This window comes from Cupressus sempervirens, chromosome 2 (genome assembly GCF_028749045.1).
Source record: "Cupressus sempervirens isolate cs-2001-9-10 chromosome 2, ASM2874904v1, whole genome shotgun sequence".
Taxonomy (NCBI): domain Eukaryota; kingdom Viridiplantae; phylum Streptophyta; class Pinopsida; order Cupressales; family Cupressaceae; genus Cupressus; species Cupressus sempervirens.
Genome location: NC_143119.1, coordinates 697,556,497 through 697,568,538, shown reverse-complemented (window position 1 = coordinate 697,568,538; position 12,042 = coordinate 697,556,497). Strand labels below are relative to the sequence as shown.

The following is a 12,042-nucleotide window of genomic DNA, read 5'->3' as shown; positions in this document are numbered from 1 at the left end:
TAGATTTTAATATCAAACATTTCAGTTGATTTTCACTCACTTCATAATTCAATTAAATAATAAGATTTTTTTTGAAATTTGAGTATGAGCTTTAAAGAGCTTGATCAAAATGTAATGATTAGAATTAAGATTATTGGATAACTTATAATTTTTTCCCGCCAAAAGTAACAATTTCACTGAATATGACTTTTGTTGGCGGCACTTTCATTGTTTCATTACTTCTCTTTTGATTGAAGCAGCACTTTGGAATTTTTCCTTGGCCCATACAAGCCTCAGGTCCCCACTGATGAATATGCAATTTCTTCGCACTTTTTCTAAAGATAGGAAGATATTCATTTCTCAAGTTCTAGTGATCTAAACTGGAATAAATTTAATGTTTTCCGAGTTCTGATAGTCAGAAGAAGCCAATGGCAATGCCCATTGCAGACTAGATATGGATAGCAAATTTTGGTTTTGTGTGATTTGCCTAAGTTAAAAATGGGAGGAATTCAAGCGGAGGCCAAAAATCTCCTTGCCGAAGATTTCTACGTAGAAGAAAGAGGTTCTGAGGAGAAAATCTGTGAGAGATGAAAGGGTTTTTGAGTGCCTCGAGCCTTTGATAAGAAGTGCAGGCAATTTGCCTCGGGCAAGGCAAGTGGGAATTATTTCAAGGTACAAGTATTTTCATGATGCACCACTTTCCAACAATGTTCACGCGGAGGTTGAGATTCTCTCACTCTTGGACTCTTAATCAATTCTGCTAATGTCTAAAACAACTGCACATTAATAGATTTGTATAAAACTTATAAATCTTTTCTTATATTGTTAGATATTAAAACACATTATTCAATTTATATAAAATAAATTATTTTCAATATATTGGTACAATTATTTAAAAATACAATATTGACTGATTTATATTGCCAAAATATATACTCTAGGAGTCAACCCAAGATTTCATGTAACAACTCATCTCTCCCATTTGCGATGGAATTGGTAGCAGGTAGCGAAGGCAACAATCAAAATTGGGCGCAACCCATATGATTAACAAACATGTAAAGGAACCAGACATGGGAGTAAAGATTATTGCAAGGATTAATTGGGTACTCATTCATTATTTGTACAATCTAGAGCTTTCACTTGCAAAACATTGTACAATGTTTGTTTATTAATCATGAATTGAAATGGAAAAATAAAGCTGAAGCCAACATAAATTGAAACACTTGATTCCATTGCCACAGGGAAGTGCCTGGCCTCCCTAGCTGCGATTCTTAAGAGAGGCACCTCCAACGCACTCTTCTATTCTGTCATGTCCCCTTTTCAAATAATTAAAAAATAATAATCTTTGCTAAGACAGGCAGGCCCAAGAAAGTGAAGTTTCGGAAAAAGGGAGTTAATCTTTGGAAACCGTTGGACTAATAAATGATAATTATTATTAAAATATGTTTCATTAACCTCTCTTGGACGTGAGTTACAGTTATGCCCTTTTTAAAGAGGTTTGGAGGCATTTTGGGGGGATTCCAGACTTGATTTTCACTCATTCTTTGTTATTCTTCAGAGGCTGCCAAACCTGTGGAGAAGGAGACCCAAGAACGGGAGTTTGCAGGTTTCCAGGGAGACCCAAGAACGGGAGTTTGCAGGTTTCCAGGAAGGCTAAGGACGGGATTTTGAAGCCATTCCATGTGCATGCTCATACAGAGTTTGCCTTTGTGCTAAACAGTGCAGATTTGTGAGTTTCCGGGTGTATTTTTGTAAGAGTTTGGTGTTTCCGGTTGAGTATTTCATATCAGTTTTGGTTGCTGCTGTATTTTATACTTTAAGCTGTTAAAATAGAGCTGAATATATATATTGGGACGTGATTAAACTTCTGAGATAGATTATTAGTGTTCTTGTGGTGTTTTCGAGCATATTTTGTGCTATTTCGGGAGCCCGATGAGCATAGTTTTGGTCCTACATTTTCGAGCTGTTGTGTAAAGGCTATACGGATCTGGAAATATCAATTTGTAGGCTGTTATGCTGCTGAAAGTTCTGTAAAAATTTCCATTTTCAGATTCATTAATAATTTGTGAAGTTGTGAAGCTTTTAGCACTATTTTCAACATACCCGATTTGGGGTTTCTTGAGGAATTTGGTGGATCTTTGGGATATTAGCTGTTTGATTTTAAAGATCTGATTTGAGGCTTGAAATATCATGTAAAATCAGAAAAGGGACATTTCAGTGGTATCAGAGCCATGATCTTGCCAGCCTGAGGGTTTGTAGAAGTTGCAGGTCAGTTTTGACAACTACCCAGATATTGCATTTCAGTTTTGAGAACTACCCAAATCTTGCATGTCATAATTTATGATTGCATGTTGCTTCTAATCAGCTGCATGTAAAAATTTATGGTTGCATGCTACTTCTAATCATTTTCATGTTAGTTCTTGGTGAATTTGGTGGTTGTAGAAGTTTGCATTTCAGTTTTGACAAGTACCCAGATCTTCCATGTCAGTTTTGACAACTACCCAGATCTTGCATGTCATAATTTGGTGGTTGCATGTTGCTTCTAATCAGTTGCATGTCCAAATCTATGGTTTCATGCTACTTCTAATCATTTGCCTATTAGTTCTTGGTGAATTTGGCGGTTGTAGAAGTTTGCATGTCAGTTTTGACAACTACCCAGATCTTGCATGTCATAATTTGGTGGTTGCATGTTGCTTCTAATCAGTTGCATGTCCAAATCTATGGTTGCATGCTACTTCTAATCATTTGCATGTTAGTTCTTGGTGCTTGAAGAAGTTATATCCTATTGGGGTTACACTCTACTTTATCCAGAATGGACAGGTATAGTACAGAGTCTCAGAGGGAACGATCTTGGACAATTGATAGCCAGAGTCAAAATAGTAGAAAGGATGGTTATTTAGACATTCGAGATAAACTTATGAAAATAAGCCATGACATGTCTAAACAGTTGGTTGAGCACCACCGTATAAATGACATGTTATCTGACCCAGCTAAGGTGGATAAGTTGACTGGATTTCTATTTGGCAGATTTTCTCACAGGACAGATGACACAATTCCCAAGAACTTGCATGAGGAGTTTGAGAAACTAGCTGATAGCCAGGTAGTGGTCTCAGATTCTACTTTGCCACAGGAGGTGGTGGGAAAGGATATTACACAGATTGATAGTAACAGTCAACTTGATACTCAAATTGAGACAATTGTTTACAGGTTGTCAAAGGGTGATGCCACAGGTATTCAGGATGGTATAGTTACAACAGGCAGTGACTACAGTGTAGTGGGTTCAGATGATGATTATGAGGATGTTGTTGTGCAGGATGGTGAGATACCTAGTAGAGATGAGCAGACATTGAGCATTCATGAATTTGCTGAGAAAGAGTACCAGGCGCAGTTAGATGCTTCATCACATGAGGTTGAGGCAGGTAGTACTTCACATGATTTATCCCGCCAGCTGAAGGTGAGTGAAGATAGTATTGTGACTTCATTACCTTATCATGACAGGTATGTGGAGTTAGTTGGTATTGGTCATATTACTCAGGTGAGGAGTTTGCTTGAGTTACCAGTTGATTCTAGTTTACGGATATGGACACGAGATTGTTATATTGGTGTTTGGGATTCAGTTGACTGGAGATCTTTAACACTTTTTGGTCGCAGTGTTTGTTTGGGTGCTATCATGGATTTGATTAGCGGATTACACGGTGTTGTCTTTTCTTGTGCCAGTATCTTGTCTGATGTTGGTATTAGTTTTTATACACCGGTGTTGGGCTTTGTTCATATATCCAGTCGACCATACTTGCTAGAATGTGTTGATGATCTTTCATATTTGGCAGTGTGTACAGATGAGTCCCAGGATCATATTGGCATCGATGACATCCAGGAGGATGTAGTGGGCAATTTTGAAGACTTAGTTTCTTTGGGTACAGAGGAGTTGGACAGCAGTGCTACAAATTTTGATACTCTGTATGTTGATATGAGCTTTAGAGTTGATTCACAGGACATGGATGGTAATACTCTAGAGACTAGTAACTTTGAGGATACTCCTTTAGACAGTGCATCAAAGGAGGTTTGTAGGAGACAGTCAAGCCAATGCCATCATGTGTCTAATCAGTTGAGAGTTAGTGACCGAGACATTGCTATCACTTGCCAACATTTTGATGCTGCTCGTCAATTATTAGCAGTTTATGGATGGGGTTCTCCTACTAGTGATGAGCAGGAAGGAAGTTATCTTTCCTTGACAGAGATCCACTCTTTATGGGAGGCTATTCAGATTTTGAGACAGAATTATATGCAGTTGGTAGCTGATAGAGATTATCTTATGGAGTGGGGTAGTACAACATATGATGCATTGTTGGCCAAGGAAGATGAGGTGAGTGAGCTTACTGAGCAGCTTGAGGTGACTTTTGAGATTCTTGAGAGTACACAGTTGGCTTTCAAGGAGTCACAGTTTCATTTGGCTAAGGTGACCATGGAGTTAGAGCGACTACAGTCTTTATCTGATTCTATACAGTCACAAGCTATGGTGTTTGGTGATTCGAGGATGTCCATGACTGAGATTGTCAGAGACAATGGAGATGGGGATGCATCCATCCTTGATACTAACATTGGCATATCAGGTTCATTCCCACTAGAGTCAGGTTTAGTTGAGTTGGGTATTGTAGCAGATTATTGTATGCCTGACAGGGTGGTGGCCTCTAGTACTGAAGGCACAGAGACTAGAGATGTATCAAAGGTCATGTGTGATGTTGGTGAGTCGACAGTTGGCATGGTTCCTGATAGTAATACTACTCCCTTGGTGATATCTTTGGAGGTAGTAGTCAGTTCCAACATGGTTGATGATCAATTGCAGTTAGTTTCATCTGGATTACAGTCTGAGCCACTGACTGAGATTGGCGCATTCTATCGGCATTACACTGTGAGGTACGCTCATCAATTTACCTTTGATGACCATGTTGATGAGATTATGATACAGAGATGTACTTTGGTTCCTAGTGTTTATCATCAATTATGGAATAGTTTGATGCCTCGAGATGAGAGTTGTGATGGGCACGACATGGCGACAGGTTTTGTAGTTGATAGCTTGATAATACATGACTTAGAGCAGGAGTTTTGGAGTGATGCTTCAGCAAGTGTTGTTATTGATTCTACTCCTTTGGCTATGACATCTCCTGACTTAGCTAGTGATCAGTCACAGTGGGTTGTATCACTTGTTCATGGTGAGTTGTTGACTGAGGTTGGTTTTTTTAATCAACATTATATTGCAAGGTATGTACATCAGTTAACAATTGATCCTTATGCTGAGGAGTTGATGGCAGGAAAATTTGGTTTGGGTTCCATTTCTTGTTGTTTATCTTGTGATGGCTTTTCACCATCAGGGGTGCATGGGAGTTATGGTTATGAGACAGTGGCCAATGATCTACAGAGTTGTGTTGACTGCAGGAGTTGTATAGTGTGTGGATTCTCCATACTTGGTATAGTTTCATTTGAGAGCATTCACCATTGTTGCAGAGTTGGATTGTACATTCCATATAGGCCAGTGGAATGCATTGATGGTATTTACTATGTTGGTAGTCCACTTTACTTGGGTTTTGATATTCTAAGAGTTTGTGTCTCATGGGTTTTTGACTGTGGTAATGGTGATTTTGGAGTTTGGTTGAGCTATAATTGCCAGTTTGATTATGGATTCCTCTTGGTCATATTGCAGAGGATCTTGCAGGAGTCTGTGTTAATTGGTAGTAGTATAGTTCATGACTACATTTGGGATCCAGGAGGATTGATTGGTTTATTGTTCAGCCATTGCTTGAGGACAAGCAATGTTTGGGAGGGGAGGACTTGTCATGTCCCCTTTTCAAATAATTAAAAAATAATAATCTTTGCTAAGACAGGCAGGCCCAAGAAAGTGAAGTTTCGGAAAAAGGGAGTTAATCTTTGGAAACCGTTGGACTAATAAATGATAATTATTATTAAAATATGTTTCATTAACCTCTCTTGGACGTGAGTTACAGTTATGCCCTTTTTAAAGAGGTTTGGAGGCATTTTGGGGGGATTCCAGACTTGATTTTCACTCATTCTTTGTTATTCTTCAGAGGCTGCCAAACCTGTGGAGAAGGAGACCCAAGAACGGGAGTTTGCAGGTTTCCAGGGAGACCCAAGAACGGGAGTTTGCAGGTTTCCAGGAAGGCTAAGGACGGGAGTTTGAAGCCATTCCATGTGCATGCTCATACAGAGTTTGCCTTTGTGCTGAACAGTGCAGATTTGTGAGTTTCCGGGTGTATTTTTGTAAGAGTTTGGTGTTTCCGGTTGAGTATTTCATATCAGTTTTGGTTGCTGCTGTATTTTATACTTTAAGCTGTTAAAATAGAGCTGAATATATATATTGGGACGTGATTAAACTTCTGAGATAGATTATTAGTGTTCTTGTGGTGTTTCCGAGCATATTTTGTGCTATTTCGGGAGCCCGATGAGCATAGTTTTGGTCCTACATTTTCGAGCTGTTGTGTAAAGGCTATACGGATCTGGAAATATCAATTTGTAGGCTGTTATGCTGCTGAAAGTTCTGTAAAAATTTCCATTTTCAGATTCATTAATAATTTGTGAAGTTGTGAAGCTTTTAGCACTATTTTCAACATACCCGATTTGGGGTTTCTTGAGGAATTTGGTGGATCTTTGGGATATTAGCTGTTTGATTTTAAAGATCTGATTTGAGGCTTGAAATATCATGTAAAATCAGAAAAGGGACATTTCATATTCCACCTTTCTCTTACACTCAGTGTCAAAGAAAGGCTTGAAATAGTGAGTTGAATGAAGAGCTACTGGAGCTATTGCTCTTGAAATACTCACTGCAATTGCATCGAAGCAACAAAATGAAAGCCATAGAGGCAGGGCAGTAGAAGCACAAAATAAAAATAGTTGAATAATAAAAGCTTGGACCACGTACATAGTTTGTTCTTAAATTAACTTTTCTTGCAACTTCACATTGTTAGATATTTGGGCATTCCTTTCTTAGTCCAACCTTCTATTAAGGATATATGGTTGTCAATCTTTTCTAAGATTGAAGACAAACATTAAAAAAATGGAAAATCCAATGGTTATATCTTGTTGTAAGGGTTCAAATTGTGTTGGAAGGGTTCAAATTGTGTAAAAAGTTTTGGCATCTCACGAAATGTATTAGTTCTCTACTTGGATGTTTGCCAGTTATTAGTTCAATGTGCTAGAAAATCTTTTAAGAGACTTTTTGTGGTCATAGGATTGATGCTTCAAATAATAACAATTGATAAATTGGTAATGCAAAATGACAGGATTTGACTTTTACAACTATATCAAGAGTTAAATCACTACACAACACTCAAATATAACCAACATTCTCCTTTCATCGATATGAACAAGAATGAAAAATAATCCATTACAATTATTAGGAGAAAAGAAGAATCTTGATTGCAATAACTCTCACTAGTGCTCCCTTAATATATATGAGTCTATGTGTGATACTTTATCAACTTTTTATTAGCTATGTTCATGCATTTGAATATCCTTTTTCCCCAATGAATAAAGTTGTTGTGTTACAGGCATTATGAGAAGATGTCCCTTATGGTGATGGAAATCATTTTTTTTTAGAAATCGATTTTTTCTTATTCCAAAAAAAAACTACTCATTACCATGTAATACATATAATGAATTAAACTTGCAACCAAAAATGTGTCTAAAAGATTCTACTATTTTCCTCGAAAAATAGATTATTTTGTGAACAAAATACATACCAATTTAATTCGTTTCATTTTATAATACATATATATGAATTTAAAAAAAATTAAATTTAACTATTTGAAATTAAGAATAATTAATTTATTGTTTAAATCTTTAAGTTTCCATTTATATTATATTAGATGTCTAACAAATAAACAAATGTGAGCAATCATTTTATATAGACTTACACCTTTAGTCACTATTGGCGTACCCCTTGCTCCTTCGGGTGCAAGTGCTAGTCAATAGCAAATTGGAGACGTGGGTATATCAAACCTTATAACATGGTCCTCAATTTCTCGATGATTTAGGATATGAATCACATTTAAAACGAGTGCATAGGAATACAATATATGTATTTTCCATTTAGAAATAGTGAGTACTTTTTTAAGTTGCAAATAAACTGACACAATAAATATGATAAGGATATATGAGGGCTTTAGTGTTCTTAGTTCTTGGTTTTAATGTTGAGCCTGGTGAGGCTAACATATCTCCTCAAGGTACTTAAGTTCAAACCTCAATTGGGGGCGTGCTTCTTGTGAATTCTAAAGAGAGTGATAACTTTGTGAATTCTAAAGTGAGTGATAGGTTTGAGAGAGGTCCCTAGCTCGTATAGGCAAACTTAAAAAAAGCTTTATTTCTTACCATTTTTTTAAATTAGCTCCATAATGAAAAATAATTATTCTAGTAAATTTGTGAATTCTAAAGTAACCCATGAGCTGGACACTTGGCCAGGTCCAAAGGACATTTACAACAAGCATTAATTTTATTTTATATTCTCATTATAAATTAAATCATAAATAGGGGAATAATTTACAAACTTCCACATCATGCAACTTATCTTTTTAGTAATTGAAGACATACTAAAATGTTGTTTCACATTACCTATCCTTGATCATACTAATTATGGAGAAGGAATTCATAAGCATCGAGCTTCTCCTACTCTGGAGACAAGAACAAAGCGTGCAAAGAATTTTTTAGGTCAACAAGCTACAACTTATAAGTAAAAGTATAGACACACACACACACACACACACACACACACACACACACACACACACACACACACACACACACACACACACACACACACACACACACAGTCAATTACCTATCTTAATTATTTGAAATCATACTAACAAGGAGACCTGAATGTCATATTGAATTAAAACTCACCTAATTTTGTTAAATTTACCAATTGATCATATCATGAATCTCTCGACATTAGGAAAAAAATGATACAGCATGGAGCATCCCTATGAGGGGTATTTTTAACTCCTTACTAGCTTTTCTAATACTTTTCAACCATGTGCATATCTATTTTTTTGTGCTAGTTCTATTACTATTGATGTTAGAACCTTTTGGTTTTAGCTTATCAGACTATACAAATTGTTAAGCATGGGTATTGTGAATTCAAAGAACCATTACTTGTTTCATTTGCAAGGTTCTTGGCTTTTGTTTAGCTTTCATCTTTCAGATGGTAGACATTTGGCCTATAAGGAACACAGAGTTCCAAAAGAGAGAGTTAAGTACAAGATTATTTTCATGCACGGTTTTCTAGTGCTCTTCAGAGCATTGACCTTATCTCATCCATGGTTCTCGGCTCCCTCTCTCTAGACTATTAGGTCCTCCTTTTGGATATAACAACTTGCTTTTCAAACTTGTTTGTTTCTTATGACAGATCTACCAGCACAACTCTCCTTGTTTATTTGAAGAATGATGTTTCTTCTTGGACAATTGTATGTCAAGAGAGAGAAAGGGTCATCCCTACTCAACCCAACAATTGGTTGGACCAACACCTTGATCTTAACTATGATTTATTAGTTAGTGTATTTAGGTCATTTCAGCTTTGTAGTTTTGTGTTTTGGTCATCTAGAGGTAACCACAAAGCTGAAATGACCCTTCTCCCAATGGTTTAAGTCTGATTAATAAGAGGTTGCTCGACCCTTCTCCCCTTACTTTGATAAACAAAACAAAACATCAATGCATTGTAAAAACATTATTTATAATCACTTTCCAAACTATTAAAAATAGAGATAACTTGTTTGTAAGAGTTATATAGATTTGTGTTAATTAGAAAGCTTTGCTTTTAGAAGTGAATTTATTTCAGTCCCATCATTTTCAATGTTTCTTCAACCTTTGACAACAATAACTAAACTCATTGTGAGGAAAAGATGGGGACGATGACTTTTACATTAACCTCCTATAATTACAAGAGCAATGAATCACCATGTGTAAAGGTGGGAAAATCTATACAAGAATTGGGTTGAGAAAAGGATGATGGAGAAGCTCAGAAGCCGTCCATCTAGTGCTTGGGTTTTTCTTAAGACAGCATTTGATAAAACTCTGGAATTCTTTAGATGCAGTGGGCGGTGCTAATGGCGGATCCCCAAAACAAATGGCACACATGAGAGTGACCCAATCCGGCTGTTGTGCAGGTGCAAGAAAGGGAAAATGTCCCAAATAACATTCCAACAATGTCAATCGCAAACTCCAGATATCCCCTGCATACCCATTACAACATCCTTGATAGGTGTCAGGGTCGAATCTCTCCGGGCTCATATAAGCACAAGTACCCACATAAGAATTACAGCTGACATCCATTCTCTGTGACACAATCCCACTCACTCCAAAATCAGCAATTTTGACTACTCCTGAACTTCTATCAATCAGCAAGTTTGAAGGCTTGATGTCCCTGTGAACAATCCTCTCACTGTGAAGGTATTTCAAGCCCTCCAACACTTGTCTAGCAACCTTAGCAATAAAAGACTCTGTCATTCTTCTCTTGTGCTTCAACAAACTGGCCAGAGAGCCTCCATCCATGTATTCCAACACAAAGTTTATGTTTCCACCATGCTCAAAAACACCCTCACATTTCACAATGAAGGGGGAGTCGATCTTTTTGACTATCTCCACCTCCCTCATAATTTGTCTTGTGGAGGAGGGAGGGACAACTTTGAGAGCATAATAAGAGGAAGATCTCATGTGAAAAACTTTATACACGATGCCTTCACTGCCATGTCCCAAAACTCCCACTTTTTCTAAATCAGAGAGCCCTTGATTTGGCTGTGGAGGAAGAGGAAGAGGCAGAGGCAGAGGCATTGGCATGCTTATGTCATGTCTCAGAGGAATTGAGATTGGAAGCTTCAATTCCAAGCGCTTCTTCTTACCCATTATTATTATTGCTGTTGATGTTTTTCTCCTTCTTTGCTGCCAAATATAGGCGAGATCTTGTGATAGATTATTGTTTTTCCGAATAACTGTCCCTGCACGAGATCTTGTGATAGATTATTGTTTTTCCGAATAACTGTCCCTGCACTAAGTCCAATCTCTACGGTGATGGCTATGTAAAATCTCTGAGAAACATACTTTGATTTGTCGCTTGTATGTAAAAGCTCCTTGTTCTCTTATTTTGCAAAGGAATGCCCACGTGTAATCTCTGGATATCTTCGACAAACTCTTTGAATTATTCACAGAGAACAAAAGTGAAGGCCCAAGTTACTCGGGGATGTCAAGATTAGCAATGTCACGAAGAAAACTAGGTTCCCCTTCATGTCATCTTGTAGTCTTTGGACGTTGAGACAGAGAACAAAGTTCTCAATGAATTGACCTCCTAGAAATTATATATATAATTTTATTGATAAAGCAATTTTTAAGTGATGTTATTTTTAGATTTGATTGTGTATAAGATTTTTGTATCGTTATGTTCGATAGTATATCACGATGAAGGAGATGAGGATAAAAGGAAAAAAGATACTTTGTTTTTTATTTGTAGATATGAGAAGTTAGTGATTTTTTTAAAGTTTTTTTTTCCTTTTAGATTTAGTGACTATTGTTTTAGTTGAAAATCATTTAATCTCAATTAATTTAATTAGATATATTATGTAAGCGAATTCTGAAATTTTGAAGTAGTGAAAATGAAGCATTTGATTGATTTTTGATAGTCAATAAATGTTTGTTATTTCAATTGTAGCTTATGAATCGTTAGTTGAAAATTCAGTTTGGTATGCGTCTTTGAGGTAAGACATTATTTAAAATTAGTTTTTCTTTAAATTTTGTAGATTATTTTCATGCGTCATCATTGTTTTGGTCATAAGGGCGACAATATGACCTTATGAACATTTTATTTGTTGTGTATCGATTTGAATTAGTTGACTATGTACTTTTGTAATCCAACTTTGTCATGTCATTCTTGTGTATTGATGTTTAAGATAAATGGTATTGAACAATAATCTGGGGAAGTTGTTGAGTTGCAAGAGTTGTGTTTTCTATAGTCAAAACCCTTGAAAGAATGAGTTTGTAGCCTTGGACACTTGTTGATAGACCAAC

The 12,042-nt window shown here is 36.6% G+C and overlaps 1 pseudogene; it reads right to left on the bottom strand.

The window, feature by feature from the left end:
- Window positions 1-9,963: 9,963 nt before the first annotated feature.
- Window positions 9,964-10,887, bottom strand: LOC149575288 (mitogen-activated protein kinase kinase 9 pseudogene; annotated as a pseudogene).
- Window positions 10,888-12,042: the final 1,155 nt, after the last annotated feature.